The sequence below is a fragment of the Podarcis tiliguerta genome (genome assembly GCF_965153285.1).
Source record: "Podarcis tiliguerta genome assembly, chromosome: 4".
In the NCBI taxonomy this organism is placed as follows: domain Eukaryota; kingdom Metazoa; phylum Chordata; class Lepidosauria; order Squamata; family Lacertidae; genus Podarcis; species Podarcis tiliguerta.
Window position 1 is genome coordinate 61,922,628 of NC_139537.1, and position 11,401 is coordinate 61,934,028.

The 11,401-nt window shown below is 40.4% G+C and overlaps 1 protein-coding gene across 6 annotated transcripts in view; it reads right to left on the reverse strand.

Annotated features, from left to right (window-relative positions):
* CNKSR2 (connector enhancer of kinase suppressor of Ras 2) overlaps nt 1–11,401 on the reverse strand; it is a 262,387-nt gene that overhangs the window by 12,359 nt on the left and 238,627 nt on the right. For 5 of the 6 annotated variants that reach the window (XM_083439388.1, XM_083439391.1, XM_083439387.1 and 2 more), the window contains 4 exons: nt 10,948–11,071; nt 9,625–9,813; nt 2,017–2,093; nt 1,103–1,257 (listed from right to left, as the gene is read on the reverse strand). The gene's annotated coding sequence lies outside the window, so the exon portion shown is untranslated. Of the gene's footprint in view, nt 1–1,102; nt 1,258–2,016; nt 2,094–8,452; nt 8,517–9,624; nt 9,814–10,947; nt 11,072–11,401 lie in introns of all 6 variants that reach the window. The other variant, XM_083439384.1, reaches the window with a different exon arrangement.

Here is an 11,401-nt window from a genome sequence, read left to right on the forward strand (position 1 = left end):
TGATATATCCAATATTAAAGGATTGCAGGGAGAAACTTCTGCCAGAGTACTTGTAGGGCCAACTAAAGTTTGCAGCACTGAATTAAATAGATCAGTGTTTTCCAAGCTTCCCACCATGGACCACTTGAAAAATGCTGTTGGCCTTGGTGGACCACATAAGGATTTTTCAGCCTGCTTCACAAATTGTAATGCACTGTGCTAAACGCTGTATAATTTTTAAATTGTATTTTGTTGCTTCTTTTATTTTTAATATATTGTATTTTATTACATCACATTCAAATTATAACTGTTCTTCACAGACCGACCACCTGCATGAAGCTCATAGTCCACTAGTGGACTGGTGGTCCACAGACAACAGTTTGTGACCCTCTGAAATAGATCCCTGCTTTAGCTTCAGAGTTTCATAAGCAAACCCTTTACTGCGGAATTATTACATTGGCAAACAGGTAAAAACATTTTAAGTCCTCAGGGATGAAGAAACTCAGATGTGTTGAGTAGAAAGACATCTGTTTCTGGAAATAGAACTCTCTATGGTCAAAGGCAGTTATTACAGTTTGTGTCTAAAAAGAACCCTGACCCTACTAACAACAGGAAGGTTTCTCCGGGTTACAGTTTTAAGACCAGATCCTTAATCACAAATAGAATGCAAACATTTTTTCATACTGTAATACTAAGTGCATGATCAGAAGGTTCTTGTGTACAACCATTGCCCCACCTATTTCCTTCAAATTAAGCCCTGTAACAAGAGTTTACATAAAGCAGGGATTGCCAATGTGGTGCCCTCCAGATGTTGTTGGACTACAAATCCCATGACCCCCAGTGAGCATGGCCCAATAATCAGGGATTATGACAGCAATATCTGGTAGTCCAGCTATATCTGGAAGACACCATGTTGGCTACCCCTGACATAAGGCTTCAGATACAACTTCATTAGCATGTGGTTTAGCAAGTGGCTCTGGAGCTGTCCATGGTCCTAAACGGTTTTTTGTTTGACTTATGAGAGTTCTGACTGGATACTGCCTACAAAACTGCACTGGAGATCAAGAATAGCTAAATAAATAAACAAACACTTCCCTCTGTCTTCCACTGAGGGAAAACTTACCAAGTGACACCTTCCTCTCTGGAGTAGAAAAATCATCCAACTGATTAATTCATGCAGACACTTTCTCCCAGTGGCTGACAGAACATCAAACTAGGCATGATAAAATGATCTGCTGCATTCTTTATCCAGGAATAATTTCTACCATCTATCTGTATCTGTTTTAAAAAGGGGGAAATTGTTTTTCATTTACTAGAATGAAACTAGAATAATAGGCTTGATGCCAAAGATCCTTCTTCTATGTTTGTAGCTTTGCTCCCCCATTTTAAGCTGCTTCCCACACCCCAAAAAGTAGCTCCAGAGGATTGGGATACCCCCCGGGACATCTTTTCAGAGTGAGATGGACTGCAGAGGGGAGGAATACAAGACTGGCAATTTCCCAACACCCCTGGCACAAACAGAAGCATTTCTATTCAAGTCAGAGCAGAACATTGGATCAAATACACTGTTCAAAATAATACTGATAGCATTTGCCACATGCTATGCAGAAAAGCAAACATCTGATGCTTTCAGACAACAACCAAAAATGATTTATTCTAGCGAATGCTTGGTTGACTGACAGGATTCTTTCCTACCCTTCACCATAAGGTCCCAGGGAAGGTTACAACAATATAAAAATGCTAGACTATTCAAGTGCAAGCCTGATTCACTGTCATGTATGAAATACATACTTCCCGTTCAGTGGGCTGCCTCCTTCTGAAGAGATAGGTATGTTGGGGGACTTTGATTCCTACGTTAAGGAGAGCAAATTTTCTGCACACCAGTTTCTGATGCTGCTCTAATGAAGTTACTTTTCCATTAATAAATATTGCTCCTCACAGCTACTATTAGCCCCACAAAACCAACTTTCATGGACACCAGTTTATGTTCCCCGTCCCACCAAATGTCAAATAATGAGGGTCAATTTTTGTCATTACCACCATGTGAGAGGAAATGCACAGAGTTCACCTTGCCTCTTCTTGTGCCTGCTATTCTTATTCTTTTATTCTTCTTACTGAAAAAATATTTACAAGAATTGTAATGGCAAGTTCAAAACCACATTTCATTTGGTCATAACTTATTACACTGATCCTTCTTAATTATTTAATAAATGGAAACCAGCCCAAATGTACTTTTTGTCTCCCTTCATTAATCTCTGTATAATTAGTTAATTTGGACATGGAGATCAGGCTTGCATAGCTGGTACCTTGCCCGCCCCCCAATGCTTTCCACAACTTGCCAATAACCACCCACTTTATTTACAGAAGTATCTTCATTACTCCAAATGTATTGACTCACTCTAATCCAAGCCTCATTTAGCCAAGCAGCTCTTAACTTTCTCACATTCATAATTTAAGAACATCTCATTAATTTTTGATGCCAGACCATTTTTTTTTTGTTCCAGCTGCAGCAACTTCTTTAAGGGGCATTAATGTTTGTGTTTAAAAAATTGCAGTTGCAAAAAAAACTCCCAACCGTAGGGCTCTGATTCCCATTTTGATGCTAATGATTTCATCAAAGAATCCTAGATAAACCAAGTATAAATATCTAAAAGTGATGAATTGCCTCTGATTGGTCCCTTGAATAATTTATAGCCCCCATTTTTGTGGGGGAAGATCATTAAAAATTTCAGGGTTAATCTGCGCCAAGCTTAGTCTCTAATTACTGCACAGATTACATCTTTTTTTTCTAAATTCCTGATGGAAAAGAGGGACAATTGAATTAACCTGCCTCCCTTTAAACTCTGCAGTTTGTTACTGCCTTGGCTGCCCATTCATTCACTCATTCTCTTTTTTAATGCTCAAGGTTATTTAGGATGAATTGAAGCACGCTGTTCTTTTTCTCTCTAGCTAGGCTTGGCCTAGCAAATAATCTCTCCCGAGGTCACTTAACACTTCTAAATGTCACACAGCCATGAAAGCGCATGTGACTTGGAGCATCTGCAAGCTGCCCACATGCCCAAATGATACATGAGTGACTCAGTCTCTAAATTTTGTTGGCACCATAGTATTCTCATTCTTCTTTAGGACTCTTTCCTGCATGTATGGTGTGGCCTTACACTAGGATGTAAGGATAGAGCTTTGCTCAAAATCTGGCACCCTCTGTAAGCAATATTCTCAGCCTGTTTGAGTAGTGGGACTAGTAGCATGAAAGCATACTGTATACCAGTGGTTGACAATATGATGCTCTCCAGGCATTGTTGGACTATGGTTTCCATTGTACCTGACCAAGGACCATAGTGGCTGGGGCTCATGGGAGTTGTGGTCCCGCAACATCTGGAAGGCACAATTTTTCCTATCTCTGCTATATACACTATAAAGAGAACCAGTGTGATGTAGTGGCTTGAGTGCTAGACTAGGCTCTGGAAGACCAGGGTTCAAATGCCTGTTCAGCCATAAAACTCACTAGGTGACTTTGATTCGGTCAGAGTCTCTTAGCCTAACTTATCTCAAAGGGTTGTTGTGAGGATAACATGAAAAGAGGTTGATTCATGTACACTACCTTGAGGTCCTTGGAGGAAAGGAAGGATACAAATGTAATTTTAAAATCTAAAGGAGGAGTGGCAGATCTATGGTCCTTCAGATGGTCTCATCAGTCCCAGACAGCATAACCAAAGGTCAGGGATTATGGAAGGTGTAGTCCAGCAACATCTGGAAGTCCACAGGTTAGCCAACCCTGCTATAAAGTCTTACTTCTTTCCCTCCAAAAGAAAGACTTCTTTCCCTCAAAAAGTCTAAGAGTTAATAAAGGTCAGTAATGGGCTTGAGACTATCCCAGGAGTTGAAAGAAAAGTCACAAGCGCACAGGTCAACCCAATTTTTGGAGCTGTTTCCCCTTTCAGATAATAAGGCATGCCATAACAAAAAGAAGTATACTTGAGCTTCTCATTTATTTGATAATATGAATGTGACACATTATTAATGTCGTAAGAGGAAGTGACTAGTTTGCATAGATGATTTTCCTCTTTATTTACAATGTCAAGCAAGTATAACAAATTGAAATGCTTTACTTGACTATTTTATTATCTTCTTAATTATACTATTTTAAATGTGTGTTTTATATTTGACTTCCTGTAGTTTTTTAAAAAAATGTTTAAGATATTTTTTTTTGTTAACTTGGCTGCGTTAAGTTGTTGCCATCAATGTTTTGATTTTAAAACATTTAAGATAATATTTTAATTTCTTGTTAATTATGTTGCTTTGAATGTATATTTTACATTTGACTTTCTTCAGTAACATTTATTCTGGATTGTTTTATCTGATGTTTTAAGCTGTTGTAAACCACTTTGAGATTTCCTACCCCCTTAAAAATATAAAGCAGTATAGAAATAAAATGAACAGCAGCAGCAGCAACAACAACAACAGGTTAACAAGGAGAAGAGGAAAGTGAAATTGAAGGCATTTGCTGTTGGATGCCAGATACTGACCCCTGAAGGAAATTAAGCAGACTGCTTTCAGTTAATTTGTAGGTGCCAGAAATATGAAACTGGTTGAGTTAGTTGAGCAAACTTTTAGAGCCATTTTCCACCATTATATGCTACTTAGATTCCGCCCCCCCCCCAAAGAATTGCCAGGTATAAATGATATAACCATGCAAAAGTTGCATCTTTGCAACATGTAAGATGGACATAATTTAACTGACCACATTTTGTGATAAATGTTGCCTGGAGGATTTTTATACAAAACTAGAAGTAATATTTTGGAAAAGACTTAGGAAATTATATTGGATCTTGTGTACCAACAGGATTCCCTCATTTATGTGAACTCTTCTGCTTGTAAACAGTCCATGAAAGCCCCTGGATCTGTTGTACAATGTGCACAAGGGCCATTGGCACGCCACTGGCACAGATGAGATGCCATGAGACAAGCCACCCCACCGAACTCCATGTAGGCACACATAGTTTGCTTTGCTCCTGTTTTCCACTTCCAGCTACTGAGCTGTTATCTATAACTTCTAATAATAGTTTCAGGACACAAGGTCTGTTGAAATCATTTAATGACCGTTTTGTAACTACCGCTTTTGATTTCAGAAAGAAATAGCAGGAAAAAAGAAATGGTGGCCTTAAGTCACTTGCAGGTGTTAATGTTTCCTTTTCCTTTATTGGAGGGTATAATTAGGCAGCCCTAGAAGGCATCCTGGGGTTCCTTTGTGGGGCTGTTCTGTGTGGGAGAGTGCATTTCTTTTCCTTTTTCTCTGTGGTAACCTTTCTGAAAAGTTTCATTTAGCTAATTTGACAGAAACCACTTATAATAAAACCAAATGTGACAAAACTCCGGATAAGCCTAAAATTCACTCTCAGATGACAGGGTGTACAAATCCAGTTGCAGGGATTTGATGTATTGATTTCAATACAGACACAGGATATTCTACAGGCTGTGCTTCTCAGGTTGCCACACAGTAGGAAAGGCTATCTTCTTTCCACTTAATTCCAAGCCCAAGGTTTTTTTTTGGGGGGGTGTTTTAGGCAAACATCAGGTGCCAAGTGGAAAAATGGAAGGATAATTGAGAAAGGGGTTTTACTGGAGGTGTCTTCATAATCAAAGAGTTGTTCCTTCTTCACTATTTCATTTTTCTTCTACACACACACACACACTTGCACACTAGTACCACGCATTCAAATTTATCTGGAAGAAACACCATTCTTCACTTCTGTGGTCCCAGTCACAAAATCAGGTTGAAAATTTGGCTATGAATTGGTGGGGTGGGGGGGGAGAGAAATAGATTCTTCCAATCCTTTGATTATAAGAAAGACAGGGTCCAGCATCCAATACAGACATGCTATATATCTAAAGGTAAAGGGACCCCTGACCATTAGGTCCAGTCGTGACCGACTCTGGGGTTGCGGCACTCATCTTGCTGTATTGGCCGAGGGAGCTGGCATACAGCTTCCAGGTCATGTGGCCAGCATGACTAAGCCACTTCTGGCGAACCAGAGCAGCGCACAGAAATGCCATTTACCTTCCCACTGGAGCGGTACCTATTTATCTACTTGCACTTTGACATGCTTTTGAACTGCTAGGTTGGCAGGAGCAGGGACCGAGCAACGGGAGCTCACTCCATCACGGGGATTCAAACCGCTGACCTTCCGATCGGAAAGCCCTAGGATCTGTGGTTTAACCCACAGCGCCACCCGCATCCCATATATCTAAAACCTTTAAATAAATTCACATTTTCAGACAGTAGTGGCAAGTGGCCACTGCAGCTCTAACTATAATATGTTCAAAAACGCAAAAGAAAATTGCAGTAAAAACAAAGACTGATGTTCTAGATCTGGATAATATTTTTGCAGAAGATGGTTCCACTGTCCCAGGACTATGACAGAAAAAGTCATCTTAGTTGTTACCTGTAATCTGACAGTGATAAATGCACTTGCAGTAAATTGTCACTACTAGATCTCAACATGCAGGAATGTTCAGATGGGAGAGAAAGCTGGCTTTCCTAAGATGCAAAGGGTTTTAAAGGTTAGCTTTCTGTTGGCGTTTGCCCAAGGTAGTTTGGAGAGTTTGGTTCTTGTCTGTGTGATAAGACATCACATCACATCTTAAGTATGCACCTTGAGGGAACTGCCCTTTAACATATCTAGGGTAAGTTTTCATCATGTGTGCCAACTACTCCTTTCTCAATAGAGGGTAATTGCTTGGGATCACATCCAATCCAAATGTGAGGAAAGCAAAACAGGTGCACTGTAGAATTTGCTTAGACCATTTCTCCATTTTTTTCTGGGTCTGTGAAGAATCTAACTTTCACAAGCCTCAGCAAGTTTCCACAGTCCTGTCTGACCCACCAGTTACTCTGCCCATATTGGATGGAAGGCATTGCTTGAAATCTCAGAATTTTCTCTCAGTTGAATATATGTCACCTTTGGCCAAGGCAGTTCACAATTATTTTAAAACCCTAAAACAAATACATTATATAAAAAGGTAGAGTGCCACAGTCCTCTCAGGCCAACTGAGGCCTGATGGTTTGTGTGCTCCCTTGCTTCTGTCTTTCCTCAGGACACACAGCTCTTGGCAGCCCTTGGGAAGGTGGGGAAACAGCTGCCCCAACAATCCTCTCAGGCTCTTGATATCTCTTTTGGGAGCTGATGGTATGTGTGTTCCTCAGCCTGGCCTCCCTCACTTCTGCCTTTCCTCAGGTCACAGAGACCTGCAAGGCAGATGTAGGAGGAACTACCCCAGCAGTTCTCTCAGGCTGTTGATGGTTCCGTCAGGAGCTGGTGGTTTGTGTGCTCTCTGGCCTGGTCTCCCTCATTTCTTACCTATAAAAGCTATACTATGCCTTGGAAAGTCATGGAAGCGGGGTGAGACTCACTCTCTCCATTCACACAGAACAATGAATATTGCCTGAAGAGTAAATTAGGAATAATTATGTGGTCTGGAAATGTAAAGAATGCACTGAGGGAACAGTAACAAAAAGCCAGACACTGAAAACAAAAAACCTATGTGCTGTGCACATTCACTTCTTATAAATGTGCAGAAGATAATCCCTATTGTTAACAGTGTAACTCAAAGTGTCTGGCAAGTGGCACAGGGCCAGCTTCTAGAATTAAGGGGGATTTTTGCCCGGGTATGAGGAGACAGGAAAGTGAGGCTTATTCCCTAACCCTACCCACTTTGACTCAGAAGTAAGTCCAACATGGCTTATGCCCAGTACTGCAGGTATAGGAATGCAGCCATAGTCTCGGTAGGGCTCACATGCAGAGCCCTGCCTCCTAGAATATCATTTATTTATCCCCAAATTTGTAGGCCACTCTACATTCAGAGACACTTGAGTATGCAGAAATAAAGCAGAAAACAACATTGAAACATGAAAAGCCAACAAGAATGAAACACAACAGAAAGGAAATTATCTTGTGCTGTAGCTTGAAGAGGAAGTACATGTAGATATACGCAAGGGCAATACAAGTGAGTCAATTGATGCTGTAAGTGAGATACTTACCTTTGATGTCATTACACCAATATAAAAAGTTTGCAGAAACACAGTCTATGGCTAAACAAGAGCGAACCAACTCTGACTGACTTCTTTGCTACTTCAGTTTAGAATGAACAAATGAAAGGGAGCAGAGAATGCACTGTATTGTACATGCTAAAACCACAGTTGCTAGAGGTTTGCATAAAAAGAGGCTCAACATTCAGTGCGCCCTTTTTCTTTGCACAACATCTTCTGTGAGCAATTTTCTTAGAAGGAACAAAAGCTTCAATGTTTTCCGCCTGCTAATAGCCCATCAAAGTGCCCACAGGTCTTCCTTTTCATGCAGCACTGATGCACTCCAAGAACCATTTATGCAGGATTCCTGCAGCACGCCATAGTGGTTGCTTTTCATGGCTGCCAATTATACGGGGTCAGCCAAGAGGATTCAGGCTTTGGACTCACCTGAAATAAACCTGTCAGTCACAGGCTTCAGATGCGGTGAATATCTGACATACTTCAGTTGTCCCTGTGGATATGAGCGGCTCTTGAAAGGTCAGTAGTTCAAGTTGCAGCCCAAGTTGGATCAACAGGAATGGCAGTGGCGCAGGACAAAAGGATACCTCAGTTCTAAACACGTTTAGTCCAGGGCATGTGCTTAGTAACCTGGTATTGCAGCCTTATGAGAGACCGTAATTCAAGGGAATCCATGATGTCCCCTCGTCCCGTCCCCCCCGCTAATTTGTCTCAATAAATCTATCCTTCTGTTGGGACTAGGGATGGGGCAGAGCACCAAGGCATCTCTGTGGCCCACTCAAAGATTCCAGGTGTGCTTCTGTGTCATCTCAAAGCTTGCAGAGTTATGAAGACAAATCCATGGAGGTTGAGACTATCAATCTAGCCATGGCGGCTGTGTTCTACCTCCATTGTTGGAGGCAATATACGTTTGAACCCAGTTTCTGGGAACTGAACATGGAGAGAGTGCTGCTGAGCTCAGGTTCTGCTTGTGGAATTCTTGTGGGCATCAAATTGGTCACTGGTGGACTAGAGTGGTGTATTACATACAGGTACATTCAATCAGTCCAGGACAATTAAGAAATAATTGTTATATTCCAATCCTCATTCACTGCCATCATTTTTAGGATGTTTCTTCAGGGAATCTATGTGGGCATATGCAACATTTTCTTCTGCATTTTTTGTGCCTGGCAAAAAACATCCCTTTTTCCCAGCCTTTGACTAAGCAAACAATCTATGGCCTTTTAAACTACATGGTTGGGTGAGGGAGTATTGTATTGTGTATTATGATGTTTTGTATTTTTGTGTTTTTATATTATAAACCACCTTGTGATCCTTGGCTGAAGGGCAGTATAGAAATTTTGCGCGCGCGCACACACACACACACACACACATTTTTGGATTGAAAGTTTAGAAAGAATTTCCCTATCCCCCCATCTACTGCATCTTTCTTATATATTCCTTATTTTCCCCAAACGTTGGCTTTGTTTAATAATTTTTTCTTAAACAAGATCTCCCTTCAACCCAATAATAAACATTTATCTTATCATATATTGTATTCTACCCTATAGTTCTATATCTACATACTTTACATTTCTTTAACTATATCCAGTTATTCTCACCTCATACTCTGTAGGATAACTCCATCCACACTCATTTTGGGTACAATCCACCTCCTTTCTTCTAAAGTGGTACATTCACACACACACACACAAGTCAGTGTCCTGCAGTGCCTAAGATTAGATAATACGTTGTTTGTAATTCTCAAGCTCCTTCCTTGAAAGTTGAGTCTGTTGTAAGATTCTTTGTCCCTGCAATATATTCAAATTAAAATTAAATTCTTGAAATTTCCACGATTATCTCTGTTACATCATTGTGCTAACATTTTCTTGAATTTTTCATCATTTATGTTTATTGCCTTGGCTAATGAAAAATATTTTAAGAAACAAAACAAAACATCTATTAAGTTATGCTCCTGGTAGGATCCTTTGTCAGATTCCTCTTTTAAAAGGCTATCCTGTTTTTCACACCTTATTTTAAAGGCCTATTTGCACTTCTCTTGGCAGCTACAACTTCTGCAAGACTCAAGTTCCAGACAGCTGGGACAACTTTATCCATCCTTTATCACACAGGTGCGCTGACTAACTTGGCATGTACCTATGCCCAATTTGCCCAAACCCAAAGGTGGTATAGCCAGGATGCATGCATTTCCTATTCAACCCCCCTGACCCTACATCAGAAGGGTATACGAACAACAGACCATAAAGATAAAATTACCATACCTATAGAATCAGAATTACAGATTAATATAGAAAGTTGCCTTATGGTCAGTCCGAATATTTGTCTATTATTCTGTCTTTCTGGTAGTCAAGACTTTCACATAAACTGCTACTTGATTCATTTAACAGGAGATGTCAGAGACTGACTCTGGTGCCTTCTGCATGCAAATAATGTACACTGCCCTTCCCTCAACTGAAATTGAAAGCGCAAGGAGCAGATGTGTCCATGTGCACACATTATGTGAACTCTTACCACTAGGTGACTCAGCTCTTTGTGATCCGACACCATATGAACAGCAGTGTGCTATGAGATAAGGAACTCCTGTCTTTAATATCTGATCCATAATGGCTCCTTCATATGTGCAAAACGCAACTCAATAGTGCAATCATCTATTGATAAGTGACTGTATGTGGACCAGCTGAAAGAAACATAGAATCAGAGCAGTCACATGGTGCAGTTTTTCCTGGGTCATACCAATGCAGACTGAAAGGGGAGAAATAGTATGTTTGAATTCTCCTGATTTCCCATATTAAACGTATCTCCCTCTACATACAAAACAAATGTCAGGGAGAAAACTAGGCTAGAATTCTTTCTTGTGGCTCACTAGTTTCGTACGCACGTGCAATTTTTTTATATACAGAAGAAACACTGAAAGCTTGACTTACAGTGTAAAATGGGATATGCCTGGACAGCTGCAAAATGTCACGGCTTTGAGTATTTGTTCCCACTCTGGCTGACAAGATTCCATAGCTATTTGTCCTTGATTGCTTTGCCAGTGCATGTTCAATACTGCTACAATAAAGTAGCAGGGAACAGATCACATCAGAAAGGAGGTGCATACTTTGTGGTGTATGACAAATGTCTTATCCACTTAAAATACATTAATAATCAAGATCCTCCCAGGAAACATAAACACTTTGCATAATCAGCTGTGTCCCTTTGTAAACTACCAGGTCAAGCATATATGATAGGACTTAACTATAATAACATTTCACCCCCATTGTTCAAAAGCAGAAACTTACCAATAAGGCAGACCAGGGTTCTCTTTCCAAAAGTCATTTTGTACCTTCCCCAGGATTGTGTCAGCCTTCATACTCACATACCTGCATTTTTTATTTT